We start from the raw sequence: 18,882 nt of genomic DNA on the forward strand, positions 1-18,882 counted from the left end.
GCAATTCTCACTGGTTCCAAAGATGAACTAGTCCAGAGCTGGCCATCTTTCCACAGTGATAAGCCAAATCTTAATGTGGTCGCTCTTTGCTTTAGAAGAGCCTTGTTATTATGGTTTGAGGGGGATTTTCTGTGTTTAAGAACTTTCTTTCAACAAGTGCAAAGCAGCAATGGCCTGCCCCCTAACTGGGGATGTGGCAGAAGCAGCTTGGTGCTGATCTGCAAAGTCTTCTACGTATTTTATCTCATCCATTCTTGAGAAGAGGGCACTGTTACTACCTATTTTCCCCAGATGTGGAATGGGAGTTCAAGAGGATACAGAGTTGGATACAGAGTTTTCAAAGCCATGTCTTTTAACTCCAAGATCCAATGATGCAAAAAGGAGAGAAAGTAGTGCAGTTTGGACAGATATCAGGAGTCAAAGCAGGCCACACAGGCAAGCTGCTCCTGTCTCCAGTAGAGTCTGGATATTCAAACAGTTGGACCTGCTACCAACTCAGGTTCCAAAGTAGATTCACAGCAAGGAAAAAAGACAAATATCATAACAATATAAATACCAGGAAATTTGGTGAACCAAAAGACTCAGTAAATAGTGGGGAATCAGAAAATTCTTGGAAGTCAAGGAGCAAAAACAGTCAAGGACCAAAAACCTTGAACAAGAGTCAGCACTGAGAAAGTTACAAAACTTCCAGCACACACACAGGATGCACTCACGTGCACACATGCACACACATGCATGTGGTCACAGGAGGAGGCCATGTGATAGCCCTCCACCTCTGCAAGCTAGGGAGAAGCACCAAGGAATTTCCCCCATAGGTTTCAGAGGGAATTTGATTCTGCCGACCCCTAGACTCTACACTTCTAGGATCCAGAACTGTGAGACAATGATTTTCTGTTTATGTTAAGCAAACAAACAAATGAACAATAATAAGCAAAACAAAAACAGAATTGGGAGAACAAGGGAAAGAAGCAGAAAAATGAATTCTTCTACTTATTTGTCAAGCCTTTTATTTTATTTTAACTTAATTTTATTATAACCTTATTTTATATTTTATTTTATTTTGTTTCATATTTTACTTTATTTTATTATTTCAGGCACTCTGCTAGGTACTGAGAATGCATTAATATCACACTCTCTTGGCTCTTTGCCATTTCATAGTACTGTAGGAAAGATAGAAAGATAAGTGAGTGACCATCTTGCAATGTTATGAATCACAGAGGGAAAGCCATAGACAGAGTCCTGTGGGAGCACAGAGGGAAATGACACAAGGGCACAAAGACAAGGGATCATCCCAATGACCACTTCACACCCAGAAGCCTTCACATTGTTCTAACGAATGCAGAGGCAGTGGCCGGACTTGAAGTTTGTAGAGCAGAAGGAACCCTTGGCTGGTTTGTGGATGAAGGATTTTTGTGGGACCATAACCGCACCAACATTTAACAGTAACTAATAACTAACCAGCTGAGACAGAATCACACATAGGTGAGTCTGGGAAATTCCGTTGCCAGGACGGAGGACTGGAGGAAGTCTGATCCATGATATAAAGAAAAGCCCAAAAAGACATTCCACAATTTTGCACGTGATCAACTCTGCCACAAATTTACTAGGGTGATCATATAATGCACTGATTACACCTGGTATTGAGAATCACGTGAAGATCTGTCAGTAATTACCCACAGCAACTGGGACAAAGGGTGACCTTATATCTCATCTGTGGGAACGTGGCCACACCTCCTTCCTGAGCCTCCACTTGAATGGGACATTAAGCTCTACCTCAGAGTTGAGAGTTTTTAATTAAACAAAAAAGAAAGCTATGTGGAATTCCTGATCTGCTATAGACAACACATATTATTTGTAAATCCCTAATTTAAAAAATCTAGGGTCTGTCCCAATTTCAACTTGGGTCTGAAATCATCAATACGCATGCATTAACTGAAAGCAGAGACCGCAAGAGCAATCAGGACCTTTAGATATTTGGGAAAGAACCTGAGGACTCTGCTGTGTGAGACCATTCTTCGAAAGTTTCTGCCTGCCAAGAAGGCTGAACATACCACCAGTTTCTGCAACAGTCACAGAACACTGAGGCTCTGCCTTGGAAATGGAGGTCATCCTTAGGGAGGTATCCCCAGGCAAAGCCAGACAACAGGAGACACCCTGGGGAACAGCTTTATGTTCCAATGAAACACCAAGCAATGTGTAAGTTCTTAAGTCTGAACATCACAGGTGATCCCTTTTTCTATGTCCTCTTTTCCTTCATCTGTGCTTAGAGTATATAATGTCTGTCTTGGACACAGGAGAGCAATTGCTCCAAATGAGCGGAGCTCATGTTTGCTTCTCTCTTGTTTTATCAGAACTGCCCATTAAATGCTGCGAAGCTATAAGCAGGCAGGCAGGTCAGCAAAGATAGCAGGCAGGTCACTTTTGTAGGCAACGATTAGGTACTTGGGAGGTCTTCTGCAGACAAGTAGAAAATGCATGCCCATCTCTTTCTTAGATTTGATGTAGGGTTTGTGTAGCTCATTTTTTAATAGAACTCAAGGCTGAAAGCACATTGTTGGGAAGAAGAATACAACAACTGGTGATTGTTTCAGTCTATGGTGGTCCGAGAAACCCATACTCACAACCCAGATGTATCTACAGTGATTTAAACAGGACTTCTTTTCATTGTACATACATTACTATTACAGGTTCTGCTACTGAGTATCTCTTGACCTGGTCCTTGAATCTCTTTACCACACAGTGTTTCTGCTTTGATTCTGCCTAATGGAAACAATATTTTTTCTATGCTTTAGAACAGGTGTTATAAAGAGAACATGCTTTAACAACAAATTTACGTGAATAAAACACAGTAATGAAGGAGAAAAGAAATAATCTTCAAGTCTTGTTTCCTCAATTAGATGGCCTTGGACAAGCTACTTTATTTCTCTAGCCCTGTATTTTTCATTTATAAAATAATAGTATCTATAAAATAAAGGTAAAGTTCTATTGTCCTATGATTCCATCCTCTCGAAGCCAAGCCCATCATCGAAGTAGAGTGTAGGATAGCAGTATGCATTGCTTATGCCCTGCAGATGTTTTCTTAAAAAGAAAAGAAAGAGAACATAGACCTTCATTCCTGAGATGACCCATAGGCCTTCAGGGAGCAGATGTCTTCTCTTTATGGAACAAAATGCTTTCCCTTTTTGTGAGGTTCTGAAAGATGCTATGGGGCCCTTCTTGGGTGAGCATTTATTTTCCAGAACTAGAATTGATTTTGATGAAATGAAACATTCATCACAAGTGATAAAACACAAATGGCAAAGGGCAAGCACTTTTCCTCTGATGAAAAATGAAAAGAAGGAAAAAGAAGAAGCTAAGAGCTACCTTGCCTCTGTTCTCTTCTTTCCAAAAGGTCCACCATTGCCATGATCCCTAAGTTGCATACATGACATCAGTCCCTTATGAGGAAGGATGGCTTGGTAGAATGACCAGGTAAACAACTTCACCAGTCTTGCATCAACCCAATCCACACACAAATCCATGGCTCTCCCCAATCTGTCTGTTGCAGAGAAGACACAGGACAAATATTCTTTAAAAATTAGAGAAATTGTCTCAAACCTGGCTGCCAAGAAGTGAGTCCCACCTTTGTAGTTAAAAGCAAGCAAGCAAACAAATGAAACTAGCCTTCCCTATAAGGCTGCAAAGTGAAGATAGCCAAGGAAATTCTAAAGGGTCTATCCACCAGGAGGCTGGCATCTTCCTACACACACACTTGTGGGTATTTTTGGATGCTGGAAACATACAATAATGCCATGCAAAGGTCCACTGGAAGAGAAGACCCTGCAAAGTCTAAAGCTGTACCTAATTACGTCATCATAAACGTGCATGAACACACATCAGAGCCAACATCTTTACATCATGCACACATGTTTAACATCTTACTAAGGCTTGGGAGCAGGAGAATAAAGCCTTTGTGTAACAACAAAAGGATCATACTTCTTCCCTCATACAACACCCAGTTTTGTGTAGCCAGACCCTCCAACACCAAAGCTTTTAATAAGCCACTTGCCCACAAATTAAACGAGATTCTTCTGCAATTCCATCACTAGAAAAGAATGTGATTTCAGTGTCACAAGAGTAAATAAAATAGTAATCCTGGTATTATAAATTATGCATCTTTCATCTCAAAGGACAATAAATAAAGCATCTTTCATCCCTATGAATCCCAAAGCAGTTAACAATTTATAAACTAACACAAGGGAATCACTTGATTCATCACTGAAAGACATCCCACTCTGGGACGGCAGTGGTATTTTTTAATAGCACATACAAAACCATATTGAAAGATGAGAACCAAGGAAATACTATACCAATGACCTAGATTTGAGACATTTGACGAGAGGAGATAGAAACTTGATTGAAATTCACTCATAAGAAAAGTTCTGCTTTCCCACTGGAGCTCAGAAAGATCTTAGTTCCAGGACTTCCCAGACACAGAGATATAACTCTGCAAAGTTCTTGCTGGAGTTCCCATTTCTTCTCACCCAGATTATCATAATACACATTTCTGAAGCAAATATTTGCTCATATCATCTATCTTTAGACAAATCTTGTGGCTTTCCATTGTCTAGCAAGAAACTTCCTAGAATAGCATGAAGGATCCCCACCCCTGAATTATGGACTATGAAAGACCCTCCCAAATCCAGTTGTCCCACGTCACTCGGAGAGAAAAACGGACTCCTCCAAAGGTAACCAAAGTAATCTGATACGATTAACACTCAGTGTCAGCACTGGAACTACAGAGGAAGTAGATGATATCGGTCCACACAACCCCATTATTTTTTTTTAAAGATTTTATTTTATTTTATTTTATTTTAAAGATTTTATTTATTTCTTTGACAGACGGAGATCAAAAGTAGGTGGAGAGACAGGCAGAGAGAGAGGAAGGGAAGCAGACTCCCCAGTGAGCAGAGAGCCCGATGCGGGGCTCAATCCCAGGACCCTGGGACCTCTGCCAAAGAAAGAGGCTTTAACCCACTGAGCCACCCAGGCGCTCCACAACCCCGTTATTTTAAGGACCGTACAAAACCATGGGAAAATTAGAGGACTTATCCAAATTCACATAGCTATGTAGAGACAAAGTGGGAATGATCCTGGAAGAGTTATTCTCAACTAGTGGGAGATCAGGATCCAAATTAAGAATAAGACGACCATATACTTTATCTTAGGAACTAAGACGTGTATGAGAATAAAAGGAGGACTTGTTTGTAATATTTACACCAATACAAGAGGAAACCGCGACTATCCAAGGAAAACTAGAGTATGGCTCTCCAAGTTAAGAAAACTGCTAGAATTTCCAAAATGTTGGCATAAGGGGTCATACGCAGTTTGATGAAGCATATTTCACGTGTCTCTGGCCTTTGTAACAGAGATCTGCAGGTGGTCAACGTCTATTTGGCTGGTCTGGCTTCTCTGGAAGATAGAATGAAAAAGCACTGTAGGAGTTTTTTTTTTTAAAAGTTGAGTAACACTGTCCTAGAATCAGTCCAACAAAATTCTTTCTGGGGGCCTACCACGCTCTGTGAGCTGCACTCAAAGCCATGTCTTCTCTCTTCAGGGGGATAAGAGGCACTCCTAAACAGAGGTGACACATGCAGAAAGAGAAGCTCTTCATCTTTGGCATTGTGTAAACCTCTGGACAGGTGCCAAAGGCTTTACAAAAGTTGTATTTTTCCTTGTTCACACATTTGAGATATAGCTTCATGAGTGATGACTATTACCAAAGACCACATTTTCACCTGCCAAGTATGGCACCTCCTTAATGAACGAGGCGTCTTTACCCATATCAGATCCTCAAGTTGGTTACAATCGAATAAGACAAATGACATTTGCTGATTATTAACTCTGCATATACTTATGGTTTTCTTTAAAAGACATCTTTTCTAATACACATTTGATGCCGTGACCCTAAGGTCTCCGAATCCTGGGCAATAGGTTGGGGTTGGCTTCTTATAAGGGTCTCATATCATCTCCCCAGGCTTGAGCACTGTGCATGTAATAGTTTGTTTGCTTTTGGCTTTTTAAAAAAATATTGACAATATCAACCCTGTAATACCCTTTACACATGTAATCATTCAATCAATACATGTATTGATACTTAGGATGTGATCTCCAGGCAGTCAAAAAGAGTAGTGTTTGAGAATGCTAAGAAAGAATGACTTGTTTCCAGCCCTGGTTTCTGAATACACCACAGAGCTCAGAATAGGTAGGTGTTCGGTAAGTATTTGTTGAGTAAGTGTTGAAAGAATGCCTATAAATCTTTCTCTCCTCACAATGACTCAAACACATAAAGTGGAATGATGGCCCCTGGGCTAGGAAGGTTGGCCTGCATGATCTCCCCATTTGCCTGCCTGATTCCAGGTGGTGACAATACAGCTTACCCGCCTCTGCCTCAGCCTCCAGTTCTAAGCTTTTCTAGAGCCTTATCAGATAACTCATCTTTTCTTCACCCTAATCAGATTCATGAACAGATGGATATATCCCAAGGTGAAAAAGGAAGGCCCTATGCTTGGTAAAGACATAGCTGTCAAGACAGGCCATGCATTATCCCAATATTCACCCTTCTCTGAACTTGACCAGCCCTGGATGCAGATTCTGGAAGACACTGGCTCTTAACCATTGGATCTGTGTTAGTAGATGAATTCCAGGTGAAACTCAGCACCCATTCTGCTGGGCACCGTCATGTTGCACCTGTCCATTCACTGAACCCTTTCTTACTCAAGTGGAATGAAACACAGATCCCTAAGAATACTCAAACTGACCAACTATTACCCACTAAAAGACAGATCAAGGACCAAGCAGGTCCTTTCATATCTGGTATTATTTGGGAACAAAGCAGTCCAGATTTACCAATTTGCCAGATAAATGGTTTAGGAAATGGTGGACTCTGTATGCAGACCACATATAAGGGACTGTGTAATTCATGATCGGAATTAAATCTATGCAAGAAGGAAGTAGGAGTCCTAGAAGGTAAATCCTAGAGGTTTTAGTTGTTAATCCTCAAGAATCCCTAAAGAGATTGAAAGGAATGCTGGGTTTCCCACAACACGTAAGGATTTGAGCAAATTCTGTGCGAATCTCAGAAGAGGAGATGGCTCCTAGCTAACGTGGGGAGGTAAAGCAGCAATGTGGGCTAGATTCAAGGTGTTTTCAACCAGTCCATGGCTCTTTCCAAAGATGCTTTTGCCCTTCACATCTGTGAAAATGTGCCCTATGAACTTGCCCAAGATGGAGAAGAATTTTTTAAATATTACTTTATAAAGAGCAGGAGTGGTGTTTACATATCTGTATCTATATCTATATTTATCTATCCATCCATCTGGAAGAAAAAACATGGCGTGCTTTAGATAATGCGCAGCACGGTTTTCTCCTCCTCCTCTCTGCACCATCACCGTTAATCAGAGCTCTTGCACAACACAGGCAGCTGAGGAAGAACAGCCATTCAGGGCCAACCCCCCGGCTTGTTTCCACTTGCCACAGAGGTGAGGAGCAGTTGCTCGCCAGCTGCCCCGAGAGTGACTCCGCTGGCCCTGCCCCCACCAGCACCCCAGGCGGTGCCCACACCTCTCCCAGCCCAACAGCAGGGCTTCGCGGAGAACCGAGGCCCAAGCGTTACCTGGCAACCGCGCACCTGCGAGTTAGGTCAGCCTGCCGGTGCTAACCTGTGTGTTCCAGCTTGTGGGTTCCCAGTGTGCTCGTATGATCTCTTATTCCCACTCACTCCCCCAGCCCAGGGAAGAGAACTGAACTGATTGTTTTCCCCTCTCGGTTTCCAGGAGACAACAGATCCACTGATTAGCTCTCCACTGAGTGTCCAAAAAGGCTAGGGTGTACACCGTAGTGTTAACCCTGAACATGGGGCTTTTCAGAAAGTGTCTGGGTTTTGTGTTGGGAAACCTGTCTCTCTACCAGTGAACCAGGTCCTTAACTTGGGAAATTTAAGAACTCTAAATATTTATCATAAATGTATTTAAAAAGAGAATTAAAAGTTAAGTAGGGGCGCATGGGTGGCTCAGTGGGTTAAGCCTCTGCCTTTGGCTCAGATCATGATCTCGGCGTCCTGAGATCGAGCCTCGCATCGGGATCTCGGCTTAGCAATAAGCCTGCTTCCCCCTCTCTCTCTCTGCCTGCCTCTCAGCCTACTTGTGATCTCTGTCTGTCAAATAAATAAATAAATAAATCTTTTAAAAAAGAGAGATAAGTAACAATTATTGGGCGGGGGGGGTTCATTTTTGCTCTTCTGATGTGTTTTTTGTTTGTTGCTTTGATCTCTGTTTCTCTCCAGGCTCTTTCCACCAGAAGGAGCTCATGGTGTCAAAGTTCAGGGAGAGAGATGATGTGGGGTTGGTCTGTCCCACCCGCTCAGCGAGCTGTGTTGGGGTTTGACCAACAGTAACTCCATAAAGAATGCAGAGGTCCTGCTCCTGGCATGGAAAGCTGACATGGACCTCACTTCCTCTGCTGACCTTGCTCCTCCAGGACACCCCACTGTCTGGAAGCAGATGAACATCTGTAAGGCAAGAGAACGAGGCTGCTTGCAGTGCCTCTGCCTTCCACTGCCCCAAGGGGAGTAAATCAGGGCATGGAAGAACCCGCCAGATGCGGATGTATGCAGGCTGCTGGGGCAACCTCAGGAAATATTTTGTAAACGTTTCTTCTATCCCCCTTAGTACATTAAGGAAAAAAAAACAAAACAAGAAAAAACAAAACCTGTTCTCATTTTTCTATGTACCATACCATGAGCTTTGTAGTTCTAGGCATGGATTAGGCTTAGGTGAAATCTGACCTCCCCTGCTCCTCTAGTTTTCTTCCCCCTGATTCCAACCCACGCACCCCCCTCTCCCCTTCTCTCCCCCCCTCTCACTTGGGGCTCCTCCCTTTTCCCCACCTCTCTCTCTTCTCCTCCTCCATCCCAACCATCCTTATCCCATTCTTCAGCCATTTACTGCTTGGCCTGAAAATGGCCAGTTTGGGTGTTGAAACCTCTGTGGAAGGTGTTTTCTGAATCATCCTGTTTGTTCCAAAGCTGGACTATCAAGAAAATCGAACTGTAAAACAAGCCAGGAGTCCAGTGGCTTCCAAAGACTCCTCGTGGAGGTGCAAGTATTGGTGACTGTTGTTCTCATCAATTCCATTTCTTGTTTTTTTTTTTTTTTGGGGGGGTGACCTTTCTGAATCACCCTGCTTAAAGCTTTGAACCTAAGGGTACTTGTTTCCGAGGTGCTAAATACACATTACCCTCAGTTTAAATCCTCACAGGCTTTGAGCTGCTAGAACTCAACCTGAGCGATTTACCCCTCCCCCAGGATCCTTTATAAGTATTTGAGGGCCATGGTGTGGGGATCAAGGCAACTTTGAAATTCCTTCCTTGGACTCAGACATTTCTTTCTAGTCAAAAAAACCAAAAAACCTGCAATGTTGCTATCGTTGACTTTTCAAATGGCTTACTTTTTAAAAAGATTTTAAGTATAGGAATGGAATATCAAACAAGCTGTTTTTTAAGAAAACGAAATTTCTCCCTTTAGGGGTCTTTTATAATTTACTTTGTTTTCCAACACTAGGATTTTACAAACCTGTTTCTCTCTTACAATCTTAGTTGGGGGGAAAAAAAAATCTCCAGCAGCTCTCTCTCTCTCTTCTTCTTCTTCTTCTTCTTTTTTTTTTTTTTTTTGCTGGTAGGGTTGATTGTGTTTTGAGTTTTCTTGTTTTAATAAGAAACATTTACATGTTTTATGTGCTATATATATATATAAAAGAAATCATTTGCAGTGCCCAAAGTTAATAGCCTAAGAATGTATAGCATAATATACTGCAGTGTCACTGAGAGAGTGAAAAAGATTTAACATAGGACTCAGGGGGAGAAAGTATAAACTGTGTGAAACTATTACTACTCTGACTACTTCTAAAAGAGCTCAATGTGAAACCAACCAGAAAATGATCATCCCACAACTATAAATATAAAGCACTAAAAAAGACAAAAGCTCTCCGGCATTGTGAAAAATCCATAAATAAATAGCACCCCCAAAAGCATTTGCTGGCAAAAGTATTTAGTGTGGCAATAAAAAAGAGTATTTGTTTTCTTTATATTAAGTGATTTTTTATGGAATCTGTACAATTAAACACTGCATAAGAGCACAAGAATTAGTGTTTGTGTTTGGCACCTAATTGAGTATAGAATCAAAAGAGGTAGAATCTAAAGTGTTATGTGCTTTTACATTGTATAGTCAAGGTTACTTGGAATATTCTATTAAATAAAAAGCATTCTATACTGGAAAAAAAAATCTGTCCTTTAAATGTCCACATATACATAGAAACCCATCAGAACACAATATGAAAAGGGGATTCCTTTTTATGGTTTTGTATTTTCCACACAAATGTTGCTGTGTAAGCAGAATGGCATTTTGAGGTCAATAGCTCTATTCCAAGGGTGATTCTATCCGGCCAATCCTCCTATCCAAAATACTCTAGTTCGAGAATATATTATCTCATTTTATTTTGCTGATAGTCACTAGGCTACGTAGGAGTGACTTTTTTAAAGATGGAGTTACCCGTTGTCAGCTAAGAGAAAATCACAACTGTTCTAGGCACTAAGTCTTCAGAACTTAAGACCAAGAAACAACAAAGGACCAACTTAACAATTGATACAAAATGTCGTCTTGATTTATCAAGTCAAAGACTTCTGAGTCTCAACCAAACATTGCAGATCATGGGGTTGATAACAAAATAAGGACAATGATAAAAGTAGATTTACCTTATATGTTTTGTACGTTGGTGAGACCAAGTAACTAAAATGTATGGGCCAGATGCTTCTGTTCTCCCGTTCACAATGGGACACAGAGGAATCTGGGGTACCTGATGGGCAGGAGTGCTGGTAATGAAGACACCAAAAACTTTGCCTCTGCCCCCATATCATCAGCAAATTATTTGCTAATGCAATGTCAGGGGTGCCGTACGCCCTTCCAATGTCTGGACTCTCCTGGGGCCATGAAAGGGGAGTATTACCACTATTAGTTTGGACCATAGGCATTTCCAATAATTGTCTTCAAAAATCCATTAGGAATAACAATTTCATATAGATTAAAACAAATAGTTTATAGACAGTACAGAACTTGATCCATTGAGAATAGTTTGCTTACGTCAAAAGAGAGATTCTAAACTGATCTAATTCTACTTTTTTTCCAAGTCTCTCTTCTCTGCAAGTGAGAAGTACTAGGGGATGATACAGGGGGCCATCTCGAAGATTAAATCATAGCAAGTCATGTCAGAATTTGTATAGAACTTTTATGCATATTAACCTCTGTAATCATCATAACAATCCTTTGTTATAGAGAGGGACCCTAAGGCAAAAAGCTGCTCAGTGATTTGCCAGGGGTCACAGAGGCACTAAGTGGTAAAGCCTGGTTCTGGTTCAAGTTCTCCAGATCTAGCGTTCTTCCCTCTGTTCCAGTGCCTAGCTCAGGAACTAAAAATGTCCTATAAACAATTACAGTGTGGAAAAACACTATGATCTATAATGATTCTACAAGGATGGGGGCGGATCAGGGAAAAGGCAGATTCGGAGCGGATCCAGGGTTTCAAATCTATACAAACAGGGAGGATTTCTCCTGTATTGACCAAAAAAAGGGGGGCAGATTCTTAGAAAGAAGTGGGGCTTGGAAAGAAAGATGGTAAGTATATTTTTAAGCTCACTTGTTTGAACTTTTGTAAATTATGCTAGTGGAGGTGTCCAGCAGACAGAGAGCTCAGGAAGGAGGCTGAGAATCAGGATAAGTTACCACAGGTGGCGGGATGTAATCAGCCAAGGAAAAGACTGACTGGAAATGGAAAAAGAAAGACCAATGGCCAAGGGAAAGTCTGACAAGGAAAGCACGCAGGGTTGGGGAAGAATACGTATATTCAGAAAAAGGGAAAAAGTAAAGTCCCCTTTCAAAAGGTGGAAAGATTAGCCTCAAGTTGGAGACAGATTGTACTTGTTCAAAGATAAAAGTCAAACAGCATAGTAAAGGCAGAAAGAGATTGTGATGTGGAAGAGCTGAGAACTTGCTTGTTGGATGATCCCAATATTCTCACAAACGATAAATGAAAGAGGTGGGTCATGTTCTCAAATGTAACATTTGGGGACAGCTATGGGGGGAAGGTTAGAAAAGAGGGACCGGAGATGGACAGAAGTGAAGCTGACTTGAACCTGTGGTGACAAATCATCACAGCTACCAGAATTTCTCCCCAGAGTGGAGAAATAGAAGAATTTGAGCAGGTTTGGGAACTAACAAGAAACATATGCTCTCAGGTCAAAAGAATGAGCGGGATTTTAACATGACATGAGACATTAGCTAAAATGGCTAAACATAAAGTCGAGGCTTATGTAAGTAAGAGAGCATGGGAAGAAAGAAAGTTTGCATTAAATATGGACAGTGGGGCCATGAGTATGGGGAACTGGAAGGCTACAGGGGAATACAGACTGTGTGTCGGTTTGGTGGCTCAACTAGAGGCTCAAATTCACCGGTTCTTTACCACTTCTGTTTTCATTTCTTGCCACTGACTTTACATGTCTGTCCCTTGAGAATGTTTGTGTTTCTAAGGATTCGTCAAAACTTTCTATCTCCATTCTTTGACTCCCTGTTTGCTCCTGGATGTCCTTTGTATTGGTTTCCTGTGGCAGCTGTAACAGAGCCACACGAACTGGGTGGCTAAAACAACAGACACTGATTCTCCCAGTTCTTCTTTGTAAGGAGAGAAGTCAGAAATCCAGGTGTCAATGGGCCATGAGCCTTCTGGAAGCTCTGGGGTAGGGGGGCATCCATTTCTCTGCCTCTCAGCCTCTGAGGGCTGCCATGTGCAAATATCTTTGGAGACACAATTCAGTCCACGACACTCTTCAGCCTACATTCTACCCACATTTACGCCAACACACACACACACACACACACACAGAGAGAGAGAGAGAGAGAGAGAGAGAGAGACATGACTCCTCTTACCCAACCTTCACTAACAGCACAGATGGATGACCTCCCCTTTTTTAAGTATCACAATCAACGGTCAATTTCCCCGAGATTTTCTACAGTATCAGGCATCCTCAGCAGGTAATAACTTCTCCAAATACTCTCCTCGCTGGACTTTTAGGATTCCCAGTTTCCATCCTTCTTCTCACCACTCCTTTTCGAGCATGTAGGCTTGTACCACACCCTCTCCCATCTGCCTCTTGAATGGTGGACTCCCTCTCCTCTGCTCCCTTTTTACTCTCTGAGTAAAGCTATCCACACATAGGGCTTCAACTTCACCTTTGGGTTCAGTAAATCCTGTCAGTAACTCCAGTCTGACTCCTTGCCTGAAGCCCACAACAGCACCGTCCAGTGGAAACTCCTGCTGTCCTAATCTATATCCACACTGTCTAACACAATAACCACTGACCCTGCATGGCTACTGAACACTTGAAATGTGGTTAGCTACGGAGCCACTATATTTTTAATGCTTTCCTTTTATAATAGGTTTAAATAGCCACATGTGTTACTGGCTACCTTATATTAGATGGTGCAAATCTAAATTCCCCTCTGCATTATGGGTGGTTCATGAACTTCTTGATATTCACATATTATGTCTTTCCACTGGGTAGGTAACTGTCTTCAAGGACCCAACAGTTACCTCCTCTGAAAAGTCTTCTCAACGACTCAGGTTGAATGATCTGATTCTATCTCTGTCTTTCCACAACTCATTTTTCATTATATTATTATATGTTATAATAAATGTATTACATATAATATTAACTATAGCCATCATTTTATAGTTTTACATGCTTGTGTCATGAACTCCTTGAAAAGAAAGACTATGCCTTACCTTAATTCATTCTATAGTCTTTGTAAGCCAGTACAGGACCCGGTACCTTCTCACTGAATCAATAAAAAAATGAGCAACTGTATGTTGTTGGGAAGTCACCTTGCATCCTCAGAGACAAAGCTGAACAAGGTGCAGGGTCTAAAAAACAAGGAGATTCTGGCTCCTTTTGTAACCTCCTCATGAGAATGGCCAAGTCCAGGCTATTCCCAAAGGTTATGCATCCATCAGTTTGATGATTTAAAAAAAAAAAAACAGATTTTGTTTGTTTCTTTGTTTGTCTTGAGTTGGGTTTTGGTTTTTAATGAGTTGCAGTTTTCGGAGCCATACAAACTGAAAGTTCACGTGGTTAACTGGGTCCGTGAGCCATTTGGCTGTCACCCTTCATGCTTAAAGTGCAAATCATTCTAAGCATCACTCTTCTTTGAAATCTGAAATATGGTGACTTGGAGAATTCCAAAGAGTGGTGCATAATTCTTCAAAACTGTAGTTAAAGGGGGGTGGGGGAAGAAAAAGAGCTCATATTTTTGCTGAAAAGGAAAGGAGAGAAAAAGCGACAACATTCTCTGACTTTGTCTATAGGATGTGCGTGGGTGTACACATCTGTTAATGGGGTGAAGGACGGCTTGTTAGTGGAGGGTTAGGCAGGCATACAGATTGCAGGGAAGGAGACTCCTGGAAGCTTTTTCTGATCCTGTGTGTTCCATGCAGCCTTCATCGCCTGTGGCTGCTCTTTTTATGAGAACTGGCACACATTTTAGTTGCTTTAGCTATTGGCTTCTAAGCTGAGTTTAACCCACCAAGGAGGCACTCATTCACATTTTAGCTATCATTTCCATTAAACCATGCAAATACTAATGGTACCTAATCTAACTGCATAAAGCACAACCAAATAAATAGAGTCCCTAAATACCCTAATTATAAAGTACCTAGAAACGGAGTGGTGGTACTTACTGAAAATAAGTACCCTAACTGGAAACTTAAAATTTTCTTTCCTAAGTATATGGAAAAACCACATAATCTTTGCACAGAAGGCAGGGAGTAGCAATTCCATTAAGATATTACGGGAAAAAAAAAAAAAAGCTCTAGTCCCATTTTGTCTATTTCAAGCTCCATTTTGTTCGTATTGTAACTTAGAGAATCATTCAGAGAAACAGAGTGGGAGGAAGAACACGAGCTACATTTCGTTCGAACTTCAGATACATTTTTCTTTCCTGTTTTATCTGAGCTTGCAGGCGACATCTTCTTAATGAGGGTCTTCAAATTTCTCTGCCTTTTGGAAATGTCTCCTGTGTACCCTGGGACAACAGTCTCTGATTTTAGCTTTTAAATATGCTCATAATATAGAGTAATTTTTTTTCCCTTAGCTCTATTCATTGTTTTACCTGCTTTAGTGGGAATTATAGGTTTGATTAATGGGCCGAAAGATTTGGTCCTTTTTAGTTTCCTTATCTCTATTCCTTCCTGATGCATGATGCTTCCAACAGTCTCTGACTACTTGAGAATCCTAACGGCAAAGGGAGTTTAAAATAAGAGTAAGAATAAAAGTGGGGTGGTTTATCCATGATCGTGGTATTTGTGGCAACCATTCACAGGAAATACATTCACACATGCATGTTTTGTTCAGTCACATACTTAGGTTTCATTCAACAGACTCTGCATCAGGAACGATGCTTCGTACTGGGAAGAGTGTACAAGGATTTCAGGTTCAACTAAATCAAAATGAGATGGGAGCCCACAATTTCCCTCTACTTTAAACAATGCCCAAGGGCAGGACAATGGAAATAGGTATGGAAAGAGAAAGTAGATATAGCAGTTTATTTGTTCTGTTTTAATTTTGGTCACCAAGTGAATTAGGTAGATAATCGGGAAACACCTGTGTTCAGTGAGTTACTAAAAACATATGACACAAGCTTCTGAGGAAACAAACCAACAATCTTGGAATCCACAGGTGTTACAAAAATAACCACAAATAACCAGGTTACTAATCCCGTCATTACTGGGACTGAGAGATTTAGGGTCAAATATGCATCTTTATCGCCCTAAGTAGCTCTTAAAGGTGAAGTAATGCTTAGGGGTTTGCTAAGGGGCTCAGAGAGGAAGGATTATCCAACAACACCAAGTATTTGGGTTTGAGGGCACAATTAAAACGCAAGGTTCCAGTGAGAGCTTCTCCTTGATTTATCCAACCAATGGAAATGTGCTATTTTGCCATGTCCACACCTTCCCCTGGGTGCACAAAACCAGACCATGAGGTGAATTTCTTGTATCCCTGGAGCAATCAAATAAAATGACAGTCTAGCATTAGAATAGCACTAATAGCAACCCTTTGGAAAATAGTGTATTTTTTCCTCCATTTGGGCAAAATATGCGTAAGTTCACTAAAATAAGCTGGAAAATATTCCTGACTCGTTGAAATGCAATCTGTGAGCTCCAAAAATAAATAAAGATTGCTCCTAAGAAGTCTAGAACATGATATGATGCAAAGCAGTGGTAACAGATTAAGTGCTCTCATGCTCCCAGACATCTGAGTCAGCCTGTTCTGCCTGGTTACCAAGAAAATAAGATGTGCACAGAGATCTTAAATTATAACTTTTCTCACAGGTCCTCAGATCTGGAATTTTAAACATGCATTTGCTGAGATATAAGCAGTGGTCACAAATGTGTGTGTGTGTGTAATCTCTCTAAAAGGTGATATAAGGGGCGCCTGGGTGGCTCAGTGGGTTAAAGCTTCTGCCGTCGGCTCAGGTCATGATCTTAGGGTCCTGGGATTGAGCCCCGCATCGGGCTCTCTGCTCAGCGGGAAGCCTGCTTCCTCCTCTCTCTCTGCCTACCTCTCCTTTCTCTGCCTACTTGTGATCTCTGTCTGTCAAATAAATAATAAAATAAAATCTTTAAAAAGATAAATAAATAAAATGTGATATAAGCCCAAACTAATATTGCATTTATATTATATTCATAACATAATATTCATAACATATATTCATGTTATTCTGGAAAAAGGTAAATCGTCCCCTTAATTGCAAAGGAAATACATTCTGCTTTTATCTGCTTAATCATACGTCCACGTAGGTACCTACATCCACGCTGCCCTCCTCCCCACCCACATCTCACTTGATCCTTAGTAAAGAAAAAGGAGAGCACCGAATGTGTTTCAGTTGATAACAGAGCGAAACCTCGAAGCGACGCAGCCAGGGGAAGATGTAAATGTATTTTACAGGAAGTGCGAGGTTGTTCACGTTTCTGCCCAAAGGAGGAGCCATTTACAGATCAGTTTCAATCAAGAAGTTGTTCTTCCCACCCAAGAGGCACGTTTTATACATGGCTGAGTAGAACGCAGAGCGCCCTTAGATGCCAGAGAGCTCGAGGCCTTATGGTGCACTGAGAGGCGCACAACTTCCCACAGCGACACGTACTTCCTGGAAAAGGGTTTTATCACATGGCCCTGAAAGAGGAAAATGGCATCCGAAAAATATTCACAATGGGCTCTGAGCAGCCACAAAGGCTGAGTCTTGCAATTTGCAGAAACAGTAACAAAAGGTCCGACAGAAGAGCGCGTCCAGGGACGCCTGGGTGGCTCAGTTGGTTGGACGACTGCTTTCGGCTCAGGGCGTGATCCTGGAGTTCCGGGATCGAGTCCCGCATCAGGCTCCCAGCTCCATGGGGAGTCTGCTTCGCTCTCTGACCTTCTCCCCTCTCATGCTCTCTCTCACGGTCTCTCTCTCCCAAATAAATAAATAAAATCTTTAAAAAAAAAAAAAAAAAGAAGAGCGCGTCCATCTCAGCACCCAACTGAATGGAGCAAGAGTGGGATAAGGGTGTGCCGTAAGGAAGAACCCGAAATTGAACTGATGGTACCAATTCTTCACCCTTTCCTGTATCTTCACTTCTTACCATGTGAACTGGATTTCCTTCCCCCCACCCAGAGAAAGAAGCAAAGATACTTCCTCACTTTGGGTTTGATTGTGGCTCTTGCCTTTGCCAATGGAATGTTAATAGAAGTGAAAGGACCAGCCTTTTTAAAAGGTTTGAGGGACTGTTGGGCTGTCTTTTTGCACTTCTGCCATTGTTAAGAGAACTTAAAAATGTGTGTGTGTGTGTGTGTGTGTGTGTGTGTGTACACTTACCCAAGCTAACTACTGACTCCAGCTGGAGGAAAAGAGATAATGTGACCCTATATCTGCTTGCAGCGGCCACGGTCAGTCATGGGTCTTTCTACCCTCCACTCCAGGAGAAGGAATGCTTATTTTGTACATCACTTAGATTTCTGTGGCTACTTGTCATGCAGCAAGAGCTAACTGACAGAAAGAAAGTAATTATGTTCAAGTATATGAAGCAACTGCCTTTCTTTTCTGGGAATAGGAAGCTACTAAAAGAGATTCAGGTTAAACATACACCTTTTTTTAAAAAAGGGATTGGGAAATGAGAAAGACACATGCTGGACCCTCAGTTAGCCTCTAGAAGAAACAAACCAACCGATCTTTGTTTCTTCTTTTTTATTTGATCCCCAACGTGAAATCACAGACAAGCCAATAGCAAACAGAAATTCCACCTGATTAAACAGACTCTGGCAGAGCGGTAAGAAGGATGGTGTCCTTTATGCCAAGCCACTTACCGCATCACAGAGAGTTACTCTAGTACTTTGCAAAGGCTCATGGTTTAATTGGTCCTCATTAACTGGAATCCAGTTTCTCAGAGCAAATGTTCTCTTAATCAGTTAAAAAAAACAGAGAAACATATCAGAACTAAAAAAAAAAAACTTTTAAATTAAACTTTGAGTTAAATTAAGAGTTTCTCTCTTCTTAAATTATAAGTTGGTGACATTTAAGAAATTTTCAGTGAGTATTTGGATGAGTCTGCTTATATTTGCATATGCTGGGTAGAGCTGTTATGGTAATCACTCTAGAGTCGGACAGATGTAGGTACAGATGTGAGCTCGGACACTTCATAGCTGTGTGACTTTCCCTGGGAAGTTAGATTCTGAGCCCTGGTTGCCTATGAAGTAAGAAGATGATG

Source organism: Neovison vison, chromosome 1 (assembly GCF_020171115.1).
Source record: "Neovison vison isolate M4711 chromosome 1, ASM_NN_V1, whole genome shotgun sequence".
Lineage (NCBI taxonomy): Eukaryota > Metazoa > Chordata > Mammalia > Carnivora > Mustelidae > Neogale > Neogale vison.